Source organism: Pholcus phalangioides, unplaced genomic scaffold (genome assembly GCF_987345545.1).
Source record: "Pholcus phalangioides strain wild (caught in Gottingen) unplaced genomic scaffold, Ppha-v1.0 ptg000011l_1, whole genome shotgun sequence".
NCBI lineage: Eukaryota > Metazoa > Arthropoda > Arachnida > Araneae > Pholcidae > Pholcus > Pholcus phalangioides.
In genome coordinates, this window is record NW_028301604.1 from 6,499,768 (window position 1) to 6,522,943 (window position 23,176).

General features: G+C 33.9%; 2 long non-coding RNA genes across 2 annotated transcripts in view; one reads left to right on the top strand and one right to left on the bottom strand.

Moving 5' to 3' along the window:
- The first annotated feature begins 1,372 nt into the window (after positions 1-1,372).
- The window catches only part of LOC149079992 (uncharacterized), a 142,212-nt gene continuing 120,408 nt past the window's right edge, over positions 1,373-23,176 (top strand). The window contains exon 1 of the long non-coding RNA XR_016193520.1: positions 1,373-2,424. This is a non-coding gene — a long non-coding RNA (uncharacterized LOC149079992). The remainder of the gene's footprint in view (positions 2,425-23,176) is intronic.
- Positions 12,403-22,701, bottom strand: LOC149079993 (uncharacterized). The gene is made up of 3 exons (XR_016193519.1): positions 22,385-22,701; positions 21,788-21,936; positions 12,403-12,638 (listed from the first exon to the last, which is right to left on the bottom strand). It is a non-coding gene; the product is annotated as an uncharacterized LOC149079993 (long non-coding RNA).

Consider the following 23,176-nt stretch of genomic DNA (forward strand, 5'->3'; position numbering starts at 1 on the left):
TTACCCTCTCTCACTCCCACCTAGTTTTGAGCGGCTTTTGACTGTACGAAGAGAGGGCTTTTTAAAGTGATTCACTTTCTTTAGAGGCATGATTAAACCCAGCCTCGGCCAACTAATGAACTCTACTGGAAGACGCTAATGACTTAGGTTCGGTGGTGATTAGCGAGTTCTTGCTCTCGGCTCGATATAAAATAACACTCCGCCGATCAAAACTTTTGCCGAGTTTACACTCAGCTAAACACAAGTCCTATTACCGCAATATACCGTAATACCGTCGAATTATTACCTAAAATATTGAACGTTCTACCGCGTCTGGAAATTTTTTTTAATACTAAGTTTCAGTTAATTTTTGTTTGGTTTTTATTAATATTCAGTATTTCATAGATATTTTAACTAACAGAATTATTTCACAAAAATTTCCATATTATGCGATTACGGAGTTTTCCATTAACAAAAAAATTACCAAGAAAATTTATTTTATACTATTTATTTCACATTTATTTGTACCGTTTTTGAAATTATCAATTTTCAGCAAAATATAAAGTCAGTTTTTTAATGCCGAAATCAGTCTTGAAAAACAATTGAAATGGTCAAAATACAACGCTTATATATTGTTTAACGTGAGCTTTTTCACTCTCTGACTGATATACAGTTTGTTTCCATTAAGAATTAAATATCTTTCTGTTATCGAAATCTTTTTATTTTGTAGAAACTGATAAACTTTGAACTATAGTTTCCGGGAGTCTTTTTTTAGTATGTAATCCATACTCTGACGATTGATTAGCAATGACAAGAAGGGCGAAAAAGATAACTATATAAACGTGGGAGAGTTCATAGAACGAATTATAATTATAATTGATATCGATAATATCTTAATCGTTAAATAATTTTTTTCGTGACCACTTCGGGCAAAATTAGCGTTGTAATAGTCACGGTCTTATGGTATAGGTTGAATACATTTTTTGTGATTTTCAAGTATTAAAATAATGTTTTTAAGTAACTATACTTTAGCATATGTTCCAAGAATCCAAATTTTAAACTTACCTCTGAATCAAGATCCACATAAACTCTGTTGACTGCAGAAATTAATTTTTTTTTTTTGGATATTTTGGCAATAATACGAGTAATCTTTGGATCAAATATAAACTGAGCAGATTGAATTGAACATTTTCGATATGATGTACTCAGATATACAACTCACTGAATCTTATTTCGAAGTCGTAAAATACTCAAACTGTGAATAAATTCTTCGGTGTATAACATTTCGATTCCCATTCCAGCTACATTCGGTCTCGAAAATTGTTGACATACGAAGACCCCCCCTTAAAGAAGCGATGGAGGCTCGAAATTTCACAGAAAACATGCATGTTTTTCAAGAGAGAGAGAGAAAAGCATCCAATTTCTTTCCGTCCTCGCTACTGTACTTTTCGCACTTCCAATATTTCGGGAGCTGAAACTGCACTTACTTTACTCTAGTCGAGAGTGAAAAAGGCGGCAAGTCCCGGGTTGTTTATTCTTTGCTGACTTAACACGAGGGAACAGAGCTTCGATTGATGTTTTCCGAAATATGGAAGCAGACTTTGGAGGGGCAAAGTTTGTCTAAACGACGTCATCATCAGCCACTCCTTTAGCCTTTTTGGGGAACTTCTCCTAATAAAAAGTCTTTTTTTAAACTGATCTAAAGTCACGCGATCGGTAAACATCTCCGATTGATCCCTAAGAATAGAAGACTAGAAAGTCAAACTCACTAAAGAAAAGTCACTAATTCTCCAAATATTGTAACCTATCCATGAATAATTATTGAAACCCACTTGATATAAGAGAATTTCTCTTATTTTTAAGGGGGGGGGGAAAGGAAAAGCCAATGACTTCTTGCAATGACTAAAATGCCAATATGAAACTGCAAAAGCATAAATGGACACCAATAGAATCCTCAGACTTTTTTTTTCTCAATTTCATTAGGAAAAACTATACTTTGTTCTCGTAAACCTAGAAAATCGATTAGTTCTGCGTTTTTGAGCGTATTTCCGAGGCAAGCGACTAAAATGTGGAATTTTCTTTCGTATTTCCTGCATATAAAAGTCTTCAGTCTCGACTTCCGGACTGACGTCACTGAACCACTACTGCACAACGAACGACAGATGCGTCGTACATCTCGCTTATCTTTCATTCTTATGGGATATATTTTTTTTTATTTTAATTTTACTTATCTTGCTCTCTCAACTAGCGGGTTGGGTTACATACACTCCAATTCCGAGCATCTCTTTTTCTCGTCTCATTCCAGCATCCTTCAAGAAAGACACTACAGGAGACCGTTTTTCTAGAGTCTAGAAACCAACCGATATCGGTCAAAAATACGAATTTTTTTCCCACAAAATTTTATACCCCTTAATTAACAGTTCCGAGCAACGTATGGAATGAAAGGTAAATACCTAAATTAATTAAGGTTTAAACAAATATTTTTCGATTGAAGCTTCTCTTCTTGTACATTACGTACAATGTAAATACTACCTCTTTACCGTTTGAATTTTTTTTTTTACTGCTTTCAATGAACTCAAATCTCTGAGTGGTGATGAAATGAAAATGTCGGGATTTTTAACGTCAAGTATTATTATATTTCCAGTAAGCTGGGGCAATAACTTTTTTTTTGAGTTGGCTATAGAAGTTTCAACGGCGTCATATTCATTGTAAAGAAGAGCAAAAAAAGTTGAATATTTCAAGACTGACTGTAGGAAAGTGAAATATTCTTCAGACGAAAAGAAAATAAGAAAGAAAAAAACAAAAGTAGATGTTAAGAAAAAAAACGAGAGCAAAGGATGACGTCAGGGGTCAAATAAGTTTTAGGGCAGTTCTTGTATGAGTCGAACCACTATATAAAAGCACAACTCACTCTCCAGATGTAGACTGTTTTGAGTCCCTTTCTGTAAGCCTCTTTCTTGCCTTTATCTCTCTTTCTAAGGAGCCAACATAGATAAAAATGTGCTACCATCTCCAATGAGAATTATCTATCTCTATTCCCAATTTTAAAATATTCAACTAAATTTTTTCACAATCTAAATCTGATTCAGAGTTAAAATTTCCTATTGAAATGAAAATTTTACTCGGTTTTGTTTAGTCGAGGATCTTATAAAGCTCTGGAATGTCATTATAATTTTGTTTTTCACTTGCGTGAATATGTTGACCGAGATGAATCCAAAAACTGTAAGTCACCACGGGTTTCTTTCATCTACGTTATATTATATTATATATTTTTTTTAGTTGTTGTTGTAGAATGAGCAAGCTGCTTGATGTTCAGGGCAGAGAGAGAGAGACAGGAAGTTCAGAAATACTCTCGAGCTATCATTGACACCAATTTACGTGCTTCCTTTTATTGCATTTGTTCTGATACGTAGGATGAGGTCATCCTTTAATTGTTATTCATTGCTAGTCTGGCTCCGTGAATAGAAAGACTTTTTATTTTGGCAAAGAAAATATCTCATTGTGCAGCCGTCGTCCCTTTTTTACATTGTTCTCTAATAACCGAGTCAGATCTTTTCGGATTTTGGTGGTTTTTTTCCTCTCTCTCCCAAACAGGCCTTGAATTTGATGGATTTTCATAAACTGCACGCTGTTTTCTATATCAGATGCCTTGACACTGGAAGATTACTGAAGATGTTCCCTCTTGTGTGTTAACTATTGTACGTCGGCAAAATGCCAACATAGAATGGCACTAACCCTAACGTCAAGACGTACCACAAATGGCGAGATCAAAAGAGACAACTTGTCTATGCATTGCTTTAGTTACTCATTATTAAGTCATGGTGGATGGATGCAAATGAGAGTCTCTACTGAATGAATAGATCGGGATCAACAGAGGATTTTGAGGTTTTATTTCAAATATACTAAACCTCAAATGATAGGCTTCCAAGAACGAATGCATTAAAGTGATATCAGAATTGCACCAATAATGAAGGTACACACAATTTGAGGTATCGTATATACATACGCATAATGAATATATTTAAAATACACCAGATTAAACATTTCGGAACTGGATCAAATTCAGCAGTTATTTTGAGATTGGTCATAAAGTCAAAGTTGTAATGGGTATAGTTTCATTATGTGACAGATATGATTTAACATTATACGCAGAATCAATTAGTCTATCATAAAGGGAAAATGTAAAAACGGTATTTTTAGTTTTGCGTTCGATTTAAAGACGCCTACCATTCTGTATGTTTCCCCTCTTTTTGGGGGTTAAAATTGAAACGAACAGCAACTAAAGCTTTCTAGACGTTTATCACTAGAAAATCTGATCGTTACCACATGCCGTCCATTGGGGAATCTAAAGGGAAGACAGCTACTTCTATATCAAAGACCTTCTTGTTCCTCCCGCTCATTTATACTCGAGTGCCTGGAGTCATAAAACGTTACTAGAGATACAAAACTTCGTATATTTCTCCTAAAGAAAAGATAGAATCAAAATCAAGCTGGCAGATTTATTAAAAATCTATCTCGCCCGGGAGTAAACTAACACAAAACGAACTCACAAACACCAAAGATCGCGTAGCTAAAACATCAAATTTAGCTGTCAACACTAAAAGTAAATATCCCATCCACCGCATCGACTTACTTCTTAGTTTGACGATAACACCATTTCCAGATTACGTTTCCGATCCAATCTTAGTTATTACATACTGTATAAGATCCGAATAAGACTTAAACCAAACATTTTTGAGAGGCTTGTTAATTTAGCTAGGATATAGTCAGTCTACCGTGTTTGAAAATATGGCAGCTTATTCTGATCTTTCTCTACGGATACAAACTTAATGAAGAATACTTATGAATATTCATGGTATTATTGGAATGGAAGGGGTAGCGGGGGAATAAGATTTTTTGAAAATAATGTCCTGTCTCTCAGAGGAAACGAATGTTTTCTCTTCTGGCTTTGTTTCGAACAAGAGGTGCCTGTACTCTGGCAGTATGCCCGACCGCTTGACTTGTGTATGGGAGCTGTCGCTTCTATCTTCAGTATGGAAGGGAAGAGGACTGACTGGATGAATAGGTCTCTCTCTCTCTCTGCAACTTCCAACTAATCAATCGCCGCTCCATTGCCGATAGCATGGTATCTCCTTATCAGCCTCACGGTTGAGTCAGACCCCAAAAGTGTGCCACGACCCACGACCAACTCCCCCCTTCCTTTTAGTATCCTGGTAATATAGATAACAGTGATGAGATAACAGTAGCATTCAATGTTTCACTCTGTTGGTACAGTATCAGGGAACTCTTGTGAGAACCTTCATTTTTTTTGTCTAACGATACTATGCTTAGAAAAAAAAATCTGGGGCTCTGTTAGATCAGTGTATGAAAAATAAGTGTGTGCCTAATACATATCATAATGGAGATATATTTACGAGAAATTTTGACATTATGGACATTATATTATAGAATTATTCTACTTCATTTACATTAGAAAAATATGTTAATTATTTTATTTTATTCTTGTCTGGAAATGAATGGGAACTTTTAAATATTTCATCCCACCGCTTTATCTCTCATAGATATATCGCTCGTTTAACCCTACTTTTCAAAATCCTCCATGGCCATTTCAATATAGACACTTCCCATATTCTAATCAAATTATCACACTTTTCTGATAGACTTGACCATTTCCAAAGACTGAAACCCTTCCTTGCATCCACTGATCGTTTCAAATATTTAGTTTCTTTCACCGAATATTGATAGATTGGAACAATCTCCCATCAAATATTATTGATTGTACTACAACTTCTGATTTTATTAGTAACATCAACCGTCACCTCTGTCAATTTTCATCACCTCATTCTCTTGTATAAGTCTTGGCCAAAAAATATTGAATACATAAATAAATAGAAAATAACTAAATTCATGGTTAACATTTTAGATTTTGAATTGTAAAATAAAATTCCATGCATTGAAGGGATAAAAAAATTAAAAACCAAGAGAGAAAATAGACCCAGATTACCGAAGAAATGAAATCTCAATATCACGTCTCCATGAGACCATCAGATTTCAAGATCAATTTATCATCTTGGATTGCCAAAGGATGAAGGAAACACTTGATAGTTCTTGGAAAATAAAGAGAAACTGAATTCTCGAAATTTTTCTGAAAAGAGTTTCGAATAAAAATGCCTGAAGTGTTTATAGCTGCGAATAAAATGCACTTTATCAGCTCAGAGATAGAAAACCTAACATGCATTCACTGGTCGTTTGTTTCCGAAACAATTGACAGTTAATACCGTCCATTGCTTTACCTCCCCTTCCCTATTCTTTTTGTCGATTGGGGGGAAAAAATGGATCAAGGCATACCTTCAAGTCAAAGAAAAAAAATCAAAAAAAGTTCTTCGCTAGATACAAAGAAGAACATGATACGTATCGTAATCGATCGATTCAGTCTAAAGCAAGACCTGCAAAGAAAGAGAGGACTCGAAACATCTTAACCGAATAAGAAAAAAAAAAAAAAGACTGAATATCGATTCAAAATAGGAAATCAATGAAGTCATTATCGAAGCAAAAAAATTTTTTTTTGTTTAACGCTGGAAGCTTAAAGGGAAAAATCTCTTACTATTTTTACTCATTCATGCTTTACTTGATCCGTCTTTTACGCTTATCTAAGTGGGATTTACCAAGTTTTATGTGTATGGCGTGTGTATTGTTTAAGAGCCATCTTTTATATTTTCTCGGCTAAGCCTGCAACTGGTATCAATAATGATGGAAATCCTAGCATAACTGGAATGATGGAATGCTGCTCCGAGTACTCTCGAAACATCTCGAAAACAGTTAAGCTGTTGGAGGTGTTAAGCGTCGAGAAAATCTTTCGCTAAGCACATTCCTCGAAATGTTTCCATGAAACTCATGAAGTTTCCATGAAACTCAAGAAATGTTGTGAGTTTCGCGTGCGAGCTAGATGCTATGAATTGTTATAAAACCAAAGAACATGCCTGGAATGAAATTACCCTTACAAAAATGCATTTTCGCAATGAGCTCTCAATGGTTATTTACAATTTACTTACGTGGAATTACTGGAATGGCGAGGAGATTTCATTCATCTCGAAGAAAGGCGTCTCTCATTCCTAAACGAATGAACACTTCCACAGTCAAAACAAATATTATCGTTTGACTCTGTCGTGGAAATTAAACGATATTGGTTAGTGGCTGGCTTCTCAACGTCACAATCCGGGGTGCTGTTATCGGAGGAAATCCGCTCCAAAGGATTTCCTCTCCAAAATGCTAGCCATGGAACAACGCGATAAAAACCATTATCTGTGGCTAACCATTGATGGCAGACATTTTTCTTCGGCTTCAAGCTTCGACTGAAGAAAATAAGAGCCGATAGTAATGCCAGATTTTCTTTCGTGTATCACCTAATCACCAATGATCACAAGAAACATAAGGTTCCCTCAAACTAAGACGAATCGAGAAATGGATTTCTTTTAAACAACAATTTTTTTTGCCGGTTATATTTGTACCGTTGACTAACACAAAAACTGTGACAAAGTTCAGGATATTTACAGCAAAAGCAAATTGAATGCACTAGAAACAACTGTCATTTCAAAGTAAAACCATAATATTTATCGGGTTTAAATTCTATAATTATACCTATTCGATACTTTTTTCCCCATGCATTAGATATGATAACAATTCTTTCTTTCATATTTTTATCTGGACAATGCTGCGAGGAAGTTTCAAACTTCCGGCTATTTATCAAAGAACGACTTTCGGTATTACATATATAAAGAACATGCGAAGGCCTGATAAGATTTACGCTCCAGGTTATGAGAAGAAAAATAAATAAATAAAAATAAAATAATAAAAGACCACAACCCAACAAGAAAGAAGTAGCTTTTTGCCTCGCTTTGAGCAAGCATCTTACTACGAGAACCGCGCAAATCTTTCGTTTTGGCCACTAGATTGATGCGCAAAATAACAGCTTTAGGGAGACTTAGCTGCCCTGGCAACCTAATAAGATTCAGTATCTGAAGCGTTATTGTCTACGTGAGTTCTTTATTACTTACAGCACACACAAGACACTGAGCATTCCTCACAGATTCATTATTGTTAGCTTTTATTATTATTTCTTTATGTCTGACCAGTTCATTTTCTGTCTCCTGCAAAGCGGAATTCGGGAGCTTTTGTTGAATCTTTTACTTGGGCTTTTCTCATTGATCCTCAACTGTTTCTTCCTTTGTATCTTTTCTCTATTTTTCGTTTGTTGGATATTATATTTTTACCCAAAATAACAATGTTATCATCATCCGCAGAATTTATATCTACATTATCACTTGAATAATAACCTCATTCAAATCAAGTGAGAAGAATATATATGTAAAAAAAATTTCCTTCGCGTTCTCTTTTGTCCAAAGTTTCAAAGCAATTTGCTGTATTCACGTTTGGAATTTAGTTTTAAAACTCCATTAAAATCACCCAGGCGTTACTTACTCTATTTAAAAGCGATAAACATTTCAATTTTTCTACAAGAGAGTTATTTTGAGAACTTAATTTAGATCTTTTGTTGTGCGTTTTAATACAAACCGATATGCTTTTGTGCCACGAGAGAGAGAGTATAAACCAGACGAAATTCATGGGATCTTGAATAAATGATTCTAGACTTTGTCAAGGTTTAAAGATATCCTAATTAACATGTAAGTATAAAGCACTACTTTCGAGAAGAACAGGTTATCTTTTGAAATTTTAATTTAAATTTAGTTGAGTGTCTGCCAAGTAGACTTGATATTATATAACCCAGTAGTTCAGAAGTGTTTTTCTAATGAATTCATCATAAAACGTGGAAAATTTCAAGTCAGTTTCTCAGTTGGATTTATCTAGCAACCAAAACCGAGATCAGTCTACACACACCAGGGCATCGTTGAAAGGAAATGGCTAACCATATTATCACGTGGAGTCATGATTAACATGACACAAACACCGGACGAGAACAAGAGAATAACAACTCAGAATTAGATTAAAAAGAACAATTCTCAAAAAACACACGTATTTGATATCTGTTGCATAAAATTATGTAACAATGGTCACAGTTTTTATGCCCTGGACAAAAACCGCACCCTTTTTTTGCTAGGGGACCAATGAATGATGAATGAGGTGGAACCGCTACGCTGACGTCAGAAGCTTGGATGCGTCACCCACATCTGCGATTCATTAAGAGCAGTCCCTTGTGGGAACTAACATGCTCTCTGGGAAAAAAAAACCACATAATAAAAAAAGCATTCTACACCAACCAAGGACGTCTGCAAATTGAAAACGCAAGCAGATAGATCTAACTTCCCCATGATACACGTAATATGACTATTTTCCGTGTCTGTTCCTGATAAGTTATGTAATAAAAGCCTATATATGCGTCTGGGTCCGATACAACTTCATTACGAAAATGGCCGAATAGATCAACGTAGCGTAGTTTATGACCGACACCAACCAAGAGTAATGAACAGGTCAACGAATGACCAAAAGCGTATATATAATAATAATAGAAAATAAAGGGTTTCGCGGTTCATTGTCCAACCTCAAGAAGAGGAAAATACTATTCACACCACAATTATTCTCAATACACACGTCAAAAAATAGTGATTGGAACGCCGAAAATAGCGTTTTGATTACACAAGATCCTTCTGTGAAAAAATTTTCTTTTCTATTAGAAATTACTAATCAGAAATATTGCAGGAATTCGGAAATTATGGGTGTAAGAAATAGAAATGATATTACACCAGTGGAACAAAATATTTCTGGTGGAAGAATATGAAAGGGATTTCAGTCCAGTTGTTTGTCGGTTTATCGTTCCGTCATAAGCCTAGAATGTGTGCGGCAACTCACATACACACACATAGGATAGCAAATGCTTGTGGTGTTGCAGCGCTTGTCACGTATAAGCCATTTTTCCCCTTATATTTTTTGCAGCACTCAGCTATGCTTATGAATAATTTAATTTTCAGCCACTGGAATTCACTTTTCTATTCCCCCCCCCCCTCTTACTCGAAAGGAATGCTTCGCCGAATGGGTTTCATATCTCAAAGCGAGCAGTAGAAATGTCGGATACACCGAGTTTTTCCATTTTCAGGGTATTTTTTTTTTCATTTTAAGAACATAAAAGAAACTTAAATTTATTTATATATTTTTTTCCCCTCTCAAGATTTGAAGCATATAGTATACCTGCGTATTTTTTCCACGATGCGATACCTAAGAAAAGAGAATATGGAAATACGCAAAATCAGAGTAAGCGTAGCAAAAGCCGATTTCGATAAGAAAGCGTAGAATGGGAGTTATAAACGCGGCACACATGATGTTATATATATATTTTTACATTCTTATTTCTTCGAAACATGATTTTAAATTTCGGTTTTTACTTGCTCTAAAAAATTACCTGACATAACGCCGAATGATTGGCATGGTTCTTTTTCTGCAGTGAGAGTGCATAGGAAAACACCCAAATGTGCAACTCAAATTTTCCAATCCCATGTTTAGGAGCATACAGTCTGTATCTAAAATTGTCTGTTTTCATATATGTTGGGTTTTGTCTCTCATCTCTCTCTCTCTCTATATATATATACATATAAATATATATGACTTTTTTCTTATTCCATACTGAGTAATCTACAATATCTTTTATTCACTTTCAATAGATGAAGTTTGAGATTTTACAATATTTCAAATGGATCTAATAAAATTATTATCTTGATTACTAATATTATATTAATATTAATTATATTTTATGTATGAAATTTAGATATTTTAAATCTTAAAAAAATACCTATTATTTAAATTATTTTTGAATTCCTACCTTTAACAGATTTTAAAATATTTAGTTATCTCCTAGGCGCAAAGAATACTATACTTACTTCGAGTTGTAAATACTGTAAGCAATGGTGGTTTCATCGCACAATTTATGATCGACCCCTTATTTCGTTATTGGTTGTCTAACGGCTTGTAGGAGCAGTACATCATGGATCCATCCCCTTCTGGATCACCATCGTCATCAGCAGCAACAGAGATGATAGAAAGGGTGAGAGAAAGAGAGAAAAAGACAGAGAAAGAAACAAGGGCTTTTAATTTTCCTGATGTTAGTCACGGTTATGAACATTGTTTTGATGATGTGACACAGGCATCTGATAACTAATAAACGTGCAAAGCTACCTATCATCTATTCCAACTTCCCACACCCATTTGCCCGTTTCCAATCTACGCAGGAAATTACACGCGGTGAACGTGCAATTAGGAGGAGCTGCACTGCCGCCCATGCCGAAATGTACTATTTAGCTATAATTACTACGGCATTTTCGTATGTTAAGAGCGATAACTGCTTTTAGTTTATCACTTTTCACGAACGAAATTTTCCGTGTCTGTTGTAGCAGTTAATGCTTAAAACTTCAGCACTTTCGGGCGAAATACTGCATTTTAAGTCATCTTATTTGTATGTATGTATGTACATAGTTAGGAAATGTGCCGATTTCTACTGGGTCGCCTCCGTTTTCAGATATATCATTTTCGGAGTATTTTATCGGCAAAACATTTTGATCGAGAGAGAGAGCCCAATGGTTCGAATGGGAGAATAGCTCTTGTTGCCTAAACAAATTCTATTCAGTGTGCTTGTTGAAAATATAATTTTAACGTGGATTTAAATTTAGACTATATTTGATTGAATTAAGAATTATTAAGTTACGGAACTTATTATTCATTAGTTAAGCGTCGTTATTTTATTTTCATTTAAAAAAAAGTTACTTTTTTTACAGAATTAAAAAAAAATACTTTTGCACTTTTTGGAATTTACTATTCAAAATTAACAAATTTAATAACATTCTCAGTACTATATCAAACAAGACGTATAAATTGTAAAAAAAAGTATTTAATCTATTGTTCACTTACTATGTTTTTCACCTCCAAGTAGAGAAATTAAATCGAAACTAACTAATCTACTAATTAACTTTCGGATGGAAGAACTATTTGGGGGTTTAAATACACCTAAACTAAGTTTTAGTAAACCCATAGGACATAAAATATGCAATGTTACTGAAAATCGACTGGAGAAAAACTAAAAATATGGAGAAAAAATGGAATAGAGAAAAGAATCCAAAAATCGAACATGAGAAATTATTACTAAGACGATATTTGTTCCATCTCTAAGTTGAACAAGTATCTATATTGATAGAAATGCTTACTGAAAAAAAAACACCTGTAAAACTTACAGATTATTCAACTGAAATCAATAGAATTTCTGCAAGTAAAAAAATTGACAATAACATTATTAAAAAAAGTACAACAGGTACATTCAGAATTATTTTTGAAGGATTCTCAAATTCCATGAATCTATGAATAAATAAGAATAATTGAACAACCACTAATGAATCAATGAAAACGACTCTCCGTTTTTTTTATGAAATATTTTATTTATTTTTAATTGAAAAAAAAAATATCAGCAACATTCCTATTTAGTGAATAAAAAATTTCTCTCTTTTTTAAAAATCTCGTTAATTATTTTCCCTCGATATTTTAAAGTTCATTATATCATGATTCTTCTCTTGATCTTCCTTGTCAGGAGGGGCTCAGAGGATATCCAAAGACAAGCTGCCTTAGGTTTTCTTGGCCCGTTCCTCCGCTATCGAATCTTCGAGAATCTACGGAGGTTAAAAAAACGAATATATATTTATCTGTCGTAATTCGACTAATTAAACATTTTATTTCTTTAAAGAAAAATCTAACATATATGTTAAATCTCAAAACCTAATATAAAGTTATGTACATACGTATAAAAGTATTTAAGGTGAGAATTTCTAACCTTCTTCCTAACTTCATTCTCGCAACGACTTCTATACATGTAGTAAAAAAATTTTTAACTCGATAAATCGATAAAGTTTACTTTATTAAGAGAGATATATAAAAAAGGAGAAATATTTAAAATATTTTTCTTTATTTAAATTGTATTAAATAAATTGTTATTATTATTATTTTTTCGGGTGGGAATTTATACGGAAATTGTAAGTTTCAAGAACTAATGAGGTAAGATGATAAAAAAGAGAGAAAATAAGAATCACGAAAGAGGAAAAATTAACTCACTCTCTCGTGTGATCAAATAAATCCGAGTTATAGGAGAAATAGGAGCAAAAAAAAAATAAAAAAATTCAGGTTTTTGCAACCTTAGTTTAATACTTGGGAAAGGCGTAGAAATACTGAATTCAAATGAGATGAGGAGAAATGTATGGAAAACACGGGTGAATGTTCCAGATCAACACCCACGGAGGTTATTTCTGTGGAAAACAAACAGTAGAGGAGAATAAAAAAATAATAATAAAAACATTTTTTTTTTCCTTTCTTTCTCAGTCAGCCAGTCGACTAAAATTGAATTTTCTTAGAAAAGCCGCAGGGTAAGACATTGGAGATAAAGTTGGAGAAGAAAGAATTTAACAAGAAAAAGATGTTAGAAAAGACGAGCCAAAAAATAATAATTTTTTTCCCTCTGCATTGCTAACGAAGAAATTCAAGATAGAAAATGTATATACATATATAAGAAAACGACCAATGCGAAATAGAAAGAGAGGAAAGAATTACGAAGGAAATAAGTTACCTTCTATGTGTGGAGGAAAAACCATGAATACCGGAATTGTCTGACTACTCGAAAATAAAATAAAATAAAAAATTTACGATGAGAGAAAAATCTTCCCTTCCCTTATCAGACGGGTATAAATACACTTTATACGTACATACAAACCCTCTTACTTCATCCTGAAGGCTATAAAGCACTTTTACCACAGCTCTTCATTAAAGCAATTTGCGTCAAACTCTTTTGAATCGAATGGCATTTATATGTGAGAGAGCTGTTGCTCGTAACTCCGGTGAATTCTCACTCTTTTGTGAATAGAATAAGGGTGGTATGGATGGAATGTGTGGACTAATCGATATCTTTGATACTGGCTTCAATTCCTAAATGCACGCTAAAAAGCGATAGAAAGGGTTGTATTTCGCTTTTGACGAGAGAGAGAGAGTAAGATCCTCTCTAAAAAGTATTCGAGAATACTCTTCTCTGTGCTATTAAATTTTCTTTTGAAGTTTTATCTCGAAAGATGTTATTTATGAAAAGATTTTTTTAATGTAAAGAATATATAATAATGTAAATAACTTATATGTATTATATCACTAATTTCATTTCTATCGATCAGGAATGAAAATATTTCATGTTAGCCAATGAATCGATCGTAAAATTGCTTTATGAAAAATGTTTATTTCTTCTTTTTTGGCTCTACACGGGGTCAGTTTAAATTTACTAGAAAAAACGAGAAAAAATATAGAAAAATTATAAGTTGTCACTTACCTTTTGAAAAGCTTCCAGAGTCGTTTCACTTTTGATGGACGAGACGGCAAAGTTGTCGTTTGTGCAACGTCTGACCTGCGTAGTAAACTCTATGGGTTTTTTAAATATAATGTAAATTCGGCTTGGGACTTACCATTGCCGCACAGCTATACACAATTGTAACACAGACTCAACTTGTAGAAGTTACCATTGAATACATACCTTAAGATCATTAAAACCATTTGCGATAATAGCGCTTTTTAAAGAAAGAGGTTTAGATCGCATTTTTTTTATTATAATCTGATAAATTATTATATCTTCAAAGAGCACCGTGTTTATTTAAGAATTATGTGGAGCTTCCAGCAACAAAAATTTGGACTATCTATTGATATAAATTTTTGCGTCATATTGCGTTACATCTCCTCTACGCATTGCTATTTAAAGATTAATCTCAAAATTAGCACCATCTATATTGTTTGAACACTTTAAACTTGACAATACTGTAGAGTTTTTGTTAAGTCAAATTATTGTTTGAATTGTTTGATTTCATTCTTTTTTTAGAAAAACAAAGGAAATTTCTGTTTCATTTCTTTCCTCGGGGAATTTCAATATGCTAGGAGAGCCAAGCTCTAAAACATGCGTCTTCAACCTGTTGCATTTGAGCACCGTAATGCGCACTTAAGCACCAAAGTGAATTCAATGTTCATGTCAGATTTTTTTATTCACGAGGCATAGTTTGACAAAGCATTTCATTCGGCTATTATTGAAGGATTATCATTATGCTAATTTAAGTTTGAGCACGCGTCAGAGTTATGAATCGTATGAGTGCGCTCCTTCTAATGATGAGCGTAGATGGTGCTCGCGATTTCAAAAAAGTCCACTGCTCCCATAATGTCGAATATTTTCTTTTAAAAATAGTTATAGTTTCTTTTCAATCGTACAAGTCTATTTATACAGACGTGGACATCATTCATGTCCATTCTCGTGTCATAGACTAAACAACGAAACGAAGTTATTAAATTGTAGGAGCTATAAATAACTTTGTTGCTGTTGCGCATAAATCAGATACGTTCCAAGGCAATCTGCAGTATTTCTATCTTTTCACATCATAAACCACCGAACCAAATTTTTTTTGTAGGAAAAAGTCCTACTATTATATTGAGTCGAACTCTTTCTTATGAGCATTACGTATTTTACCAAGAATACCCATAAAGGATAAGAGTATTTTTAGATGCGGTTGTTGTGAAAATTTTTTTTTTCGAAGAACCCACACACACATTGATCTAGAAACGGGATAATGTCTGGGTTTCGATGTGCGTCACGCACACACGAGTAAAAAAAAACCTCAGGGTCGAAAATTGGACGATGACGTCTAGTCAGGACTGATGTCTAGTTAGATTTTTAGACGAACCCCACATCATGTGTGTCGCCCCTTTATGTTCTTTATTGATTCATAGATGGGGAGAGAAATACAAAAGATGGGACGACGCACGAGATGCTCCGGGACGAGATTAAGTAAGAGGGCAACAGAGAACGAGCAGTACAATAATACCACGTACAGTACTTTGAAGGGAGGGTGATGCCCGTACAGCAGGATATACCTGTGGGGAAAAGCAGCTGTTGTGTATGATAACCTCCCTGAGCTGTTAGCTCTATATCTTGCTCAATGTACAGCGCGGGGGGAGGGGGGAAGTAATATTCGCCCCCCTATTCTTACAATTCGTAATTTTTAGGGGAGGGGAGAGATGATGTCAGTAATTTATCAAGCATTTCTCCCGGTCGGGTACAGTAAAGTACAGTAGTAACGTACCAACTGGAAGCTTGGCTAGATGCCTATCTGTCCCTCCCGTATTCGATATCTGGCACCAAAAGCACCAAAGTCTTTCGATAGAAATTTAATTTTCACTGTTTTAGGTTGAGCGAGAAAAAAAAAGAATTATTTATGCGTTGACACCGTATGACTAATATCATAACTGAAAATCGAACTATTGAAAATGTCCATAGTTCGAGTATAGAACTATGTCTGTAAGGCCGGGATTACACTATAAACGTTTTAGAAAAGTTCTTTTATCAAGCTTGAAAAATGCAACCAATAAGCGCATCGGTTACATTCGAGCAAATGTAACCAACCGGCTTATTGGTTGTTTTTTTTTTCCAAGTTTTGTAAAAGATATTTTATCAAACTTTTTAGTGTAATCCCGGCCTAACTATAGCATCGAGGTCGAACTACAACATCGAAAATGCCCGATATTCAAATAAACGTTCGAATAATTTTCCCATATTCATCCAAATTGGTGAATTCCAAAAAAATCTGGCTTATTTTACTCGCTCTAGGCCGGGATTTCACTATAAAAGTTTGATAAAATATCTTTTACAAAACTTAAAAACAACAACCAATAAGCCTTATTGGTTAAGTACGCGTATTGGTTGGATTTTTCAAGTTTTATAAAATAATTTTTGAAACTTCTAGTGTAATATCGGCCTTAGACAAAAATATTTGATTCAATGTTTAATTTAAACATTACATCAAAGGAAATCTTTTAATTCGTATCGATAATTAGTTTATTAAAATATTTATCGAATTAAATTTTTTTAATGATGGGAAGTACGGCTGTTTATTTTATTCTTATTTTCTTCGATTATTTCGTTAAATAATGATCATTAATTAACTTTGCTAATTTTAATTTAGTTTATCGAAAAATATTTTTATAGCTACTTACCTGTTAATTACATTCAAAACATGCGAAATATAGGAATGACTCTATAATTAGGGTTATTATCGCGACTTACATGCAGTAAATAATTTGAATTTTATGCTCATTTACGATTAATATTAGAGAATATTATGTCATCGTATGTGTTATACGATGTAATATAAGTAGATTTATGGATTATGGAAGGCGTAAGTAGCTCATTAAAACTAATTGTTTTTGTGAATAGTTCTAAGTTGTTGCGGCCTTTTATGTGCGTTAGTTATTAAATCTTATTTGATACCCGTATCTAACTTTTCAAATTTTCAACCTGAATTTTTTTTAACTAATTGGGACCAATCAAAGTATTAGAACCATCCAAAGTATTTTATTTGGGATTGACGCGAATAAATTTACATAGAGGTTTTTTATTTTTAATAATTTAACTGTGTTGAACTTTTCTTTGGGGAAAGGACAGATTTAACTTTTTTCATCCTTTTTTCCTTATGCTAGAAATTAATTGGGTTTTTTCCCGTTATTAGAAATTATTGAACTAATTAGTGTCAAAAGTTGGGCATATGAAGCGATGGGAAGAAAACTCCCAAAAAGACTATTTTTGCTTCTAATTAATGAGCAGTTAATCTATAATCAGTAGGCTCAATTTTTCTTCGAAATCATTGCTGGATCGGATTTTAATGAAGCTCAAGTTTTCAGAAATAATTTTGAATTTTTCCTCTATAAAATAATTAAAGCTATTATAATTCTAAAGTGAAGCTCGAACGATTTTCTGAATGATTCTATTTAGTACAATATTTTGAACCTTAAAAATTATTGATTGATCAGTTAATCAGAAAAAAGGCTTTTCTTTCTATCACTATCAAAATTATTTTAACATGAACTGATAGTCATTTTTGCCAACTAGAATTTCTATTTCACTTCCCGGTAGAGAAAAAAGTCCTCGGTCACAGAATTTATTTCCCATTTATTACAGTTTCAATATAACATTATACGTGTTTTAGAAATCATGCTTCTCAAGTCCTGATCAGGTCCCATCATTTCTATGATGGTTTATTTCAAAGATATCTTCCCAAAAAAACCTACAGATTTTCTTTTAAAATCCCAATTAAATTCAATTATTTGGAATCAACCCAATTTCTTTTTTCTGTCTATTAACAATTTCACGAATACCGAAGTCAATTCTCGCATTCATCTTTGAATGAGCCCTATTTCAAGTAAGCCACCAATATTGAATAATAAAAAATTTTCAATTTCCGAATAAAATTCCTTCGAATCAAAATATATTTCCCAGAACATAAGTCGAATCTATTTCCACATTTTTCAAAAATAATTGATTTCAGACACACATTCCGGGCCAAATTAAAACTTTCCGTGAAGCCCGAGCACCACCAAGTCATATTGTGGTATTCCCCGTGAATAAACAATGATTACGGAATTTTATTGAACACGTTTATTATGAAATTATTTCCTTCATTAAATTTGTATTTATTTCGAAATAACTTCTTTCACCGATTCCGATTTTTTAAAATTAATTCTGAAAATTTTCCTGATAGTTCTAGAATTATTTTTCCATTAATTTTAAATTTTAATTAATTATGAAATTATTTCCATCACAAATTCTTAATTTTTTCATGAATTCTTTTAACGATTCTGAAATTACTCACAATAGTTTTAAAATTATTTCTATCAGTAGCTCTGCAGTTATTTCAGTAATTCTGTGACTATTTTTTCATAAATTGTTTATCAATTATAATTTTTTCTTTCAGTAATTCTAACACTCTTTCATTAAGGCGTTTTTCGCATTTCTTTAAATTCTGCAATTATGTATACCTTTTGGATGCCGAGTTTTGCCTTTCGAAATATATTAAATCATAAGCCTCGAAAAGTGCTTTGACTCCGAGCCCCAAAGTTCGTTACGATGAACTTTTTAATGTATCAAACCCACAGCTTTACTATTGTATCTGGAAATTACCTCAAATACAGAAGTACAGATTTCAGCGGCAAGAGTGATTTTTTTTTGTAATTTTTTCATTTTTCTATGGAAAGCAGATGATTTCTCAAAATGGTCGGCGGGCCACAGCAAAAGCTCCGAGGGCCACATTTGGCACGGGGGCCATGAGTTGAAGACCCCTGATATAACGAATCATCTTCGATTACTTTTTTCCCTTTGCTAAATGCCGTGATTGACGAACCAGCCTTAATGCAATTAGTGTGACAATTGGTTGAACGACGAAAAACTTGATCAATGATGTTAGTGTGAAGGAGAGTGAACTGGGCTAAATAGGATTCGTTCGTCCCCTTTTTGCTTAATGACCTTTTTTCCCATCGACTATCTTTTAAGCTCAAACTTTTTCTCTTCATCAAAATGTCCTTCCTTCTCTACATCAATAGTTGCTTAGCAACGAGATGAGATCACATTCAAAAGATTCCTTTGCCGTTGCCCCTCTTATGCCATCAACTATTTAAAGATACGGTATATTTGAAAGCGTGGAGTCTCTCTTCTCTCTCTCTCTCTCTCTTCATAATACGAGACTTACTCAAATAGTAAATTTGTTTGAATCAGTTGGATTATCATTTAACTCATTTAGACCCGCGACCGTCTTTTCATTACTTTCTCTACCGCGGCTGTCAATTAATTAATTATTAACTTGAATCGGTTGCGTATCGTTTGACATCACGTATGAGTTGACTCTTGAGGACATAATATGGAGAATGATGTGATCGTTGAGAAATATAACGATTATATTCTAAAATTCTCTAATACGAAAATAAAATTCTCAAATTTCGAATTGATGTCAATCAACTTTTTTTTTAAGTTTTTATGGCCGTAATGTTTCGATAGACGATTAATCAATTTGTAAAAATCTGAACGAAGTACAATTTTGAGTGAAAGTATAAATTTTTATTACTCCGAGTACTTGCTTTATTACAATTTTCATTAATCTGGAGTGAAGTATAAAGTTTTTCATAACCATTTCAGTTAATCAATAATCGAATCCCATCACTTATGTGCGTGAAAATTTCACGCAATATTTCTCTTGAAGCAAGAATGTCGGATATCGGATAAAAGCTTGAATCATGATATCTATCAGTCATTTTTGCGTTATTTACATGATGATGGGCATTCGAAAATAATTAATGTCCCTCTGGAAATAATATGTTATGAAAAATCATGTGTGTGTGTGAATGTTTCGTAATATTTAAATTTTAAGCTACTGTATTATGTAACACTCGATATCAACTAGAACTGAGAAATAATCGTAACCTGTTGAATCAATAAATATATACACTTGCGCTTGTCCAATGCATAAAAAATATTTCTAATATTTTATTATACTTTTCTCTTTGCATTTATTATTTAAGTGATTACAGCTGAAAAAACTGTATAAGAAATGTTAATTTCTTTTATTGTAAATATCGATATGCTGAATTTTTATCAATAAATGAATGATTTGCTGATGAAGAGCAGTTATGTATTTTGCATTATATGCGTGATATTTTTTTAAAGTTCTCCCAATGTTATTTCAAAAAATTTCCAAAGATGTATATATATACTATATATCTTATGTACATATATATTTATATTGAGAGACTGAATGTTGATCGAAATCAGTCTTTTTTCCGAAGTTTTTGCCAGCTTTCGATGCTGTTCGGTTCTGTTGAGCGTTAACTCTGACCTTTTATATGAGATCACACCTGTTGTACCAACCAATCTCATTGGCAGCACAAGCAACAGGTGTGTTGCCATTTTTCAAGATGGCGGTACTATAAAGCTCTCCCGAGAGCGATTACAGATACTGGCAAGTAAAACCATTGAGACATAGGTAATTACTTGGTCGTTCAAAAACATTAATATAGTTTTCTAGAATCAACATCTTATGCATTTGAAAATTATCCATGATATTAGCCTATGCAGGCAAAAACTTTAATAATTAACATTTTATGTATAAATTTGCCAGCATATAGTTTTAACCATAATTATCGAACTTATATGCGCAAAATACTATCGACTCGTGAAAACTATTCGACTTTAAATAGAAAATCGAAAACTACTGATGATTCATATGAAGCCACGATGACATAAAGTCAAAAAAATTCTTAGCGGCATGATACAACTTTAAAATACTGCAATGTTTCAAGCAGGTTTTTGTACTGGAAAAATAGTTTATGATAAAGTATTACAAATCTTTAATTCAAGAGAAATTGTTTACTTGTCGATTATTTTTTGTTTCGCGTGACGTTATGTATCTACTACTATTACATAGTTCTACTTACTTATATAAATGTACCACATTCGGATATTTGGCACCATAAGTACGATATCGAAATACTATGATATCTCACAGAAAGATAAAATCTGTCTCAAAGTCTATGACCAATACAGAATTTGCGAATAATATCATTGCTCATATCTATCTCAAAACATGGATTACATAAAACGGTCAGCACAATATAAGTATAAAAAAAATTCTAATCTATTTCAAGGAAAACAACGAAACAGTATTAAGGATTAGAGGAACTAAAACCGGGAAGAAGCACCTAAATGAGGAGCTCGTTAGCTAGGAAATCATGTGATTTTACATATGGATACATGCATTTTTTCAGCCGGGAATTATTTTGATATATTTTAAAGGGATACATCAACTGAAAGGGAGAACATTGGTGAGGAACTAACTGAGTGCAAGGAATGATATCTAGTGTGAATTGATGCCATTTTTTAAGAAGGGGAAACAGTATTTAAATTACGAAAAACTTGAAATTTTTCGCTTACCTATCATTGCAGACCTCATAACGTCATTGGAACAGTCATCGCCAGGTGGGAGCAAAAACCATGAACGCTTACAGTACTGGTTCATTCAACGGCTGACATGGTTCATCATCAGCTCAACCAAGTACCGTAGTCAGGGATACTACCAGCATCTGGAAAAAAAAACATTTCCATGAACACTCTAAAATACTCAATATCTTCAATTCTATTTTACAATAAATGTTACAAGTTTGAACACACGATTAACAAAGTGAAAACGGATAAATAAATCGTGATAACTAGTTTGAATCACAAGATTTAATGATCGGATTTGGCGCTAAGTGAATTTATTTGTAACAGCCGCGCTGTTTTCGGTATCGAAGTTCGGCATGGTTTCGGTTCGCAAAGAACATACGGCATTGCATCTGAGGTAAGTTTAAAGTAAAGTCACCGTGAATTCATAAAGTTATTTCAAGACTAAAAAGCCTCCGGCTTCATGTAGAAAGTTAGACATATTTTGAAGTCCGAGATAGAATTTTAAAAGTACACCAAGTACTTTGAAGTCGACGTAAAAGTGCGTTGAGTGAATGGATCGAGTAAAGATGAAAATAATGTATTTACCGTTTTTATAATCCTGAGAGATATAGGTGATGGAAAGATGTTGCATCTTCTCATCAAGCAGGTAGAACTACGAAGAGAATCGGGCCTCTGGCATCATGATGTCGGTTGGAGATGAAGAGCTACTGCTACTGGCTCAACTACTGAGGAACAGGCAGGCACCAAACTCAAGTCGGTCAAGACTAGCCAACAACAGGCATCATCACTTGGTGGAGAGAGCAGGAGAGCCAGGCATCTTCTCGGAGCAAGAGCAGAGCTCGTTGTGAGCCGTGGCTGCTCTGCGCGCCGACTACTATGTTGCGGCAGTGCCCAACTACGCATGTGTAGAGGATGCTGATGCCCTACTTGCTGGCATCCTGCAGCATGTGAGGCTAATATGGCGGAAACACAGGAGACATTGGTAGAAAGGAAAGCGTAGTAAAAAGGGTGGTCGGGCGGAGGTTGGCAATGTGGGCAAGGGGCGGGGGCGGCTGTTCTGGTGGGGGTGGGGGGAGGAGTTGGGGGTAAGAGGGTTCAGAGAGACTTAGCGGTTGTGTTTGCGCCGAACGGTGGCCAAATCGATAAGCAGTACAGAACCGGGCTCGATCCTCACTGATATACATTTTCATACGGTATAATATGTATCGTGTGTTGAAATATAAACATTTGATCCAATTACTAACAAATCATAAATACCTACAGTTCAGTCACATTACCTCACTGATTCCGTTTCCTTAAAACATTTTCGCGAAAAAAATTCGTTTTTGGATTTTCGGGATAAAAATTTCGTTTTTTTTAGGTTTCAGATAAAAAACT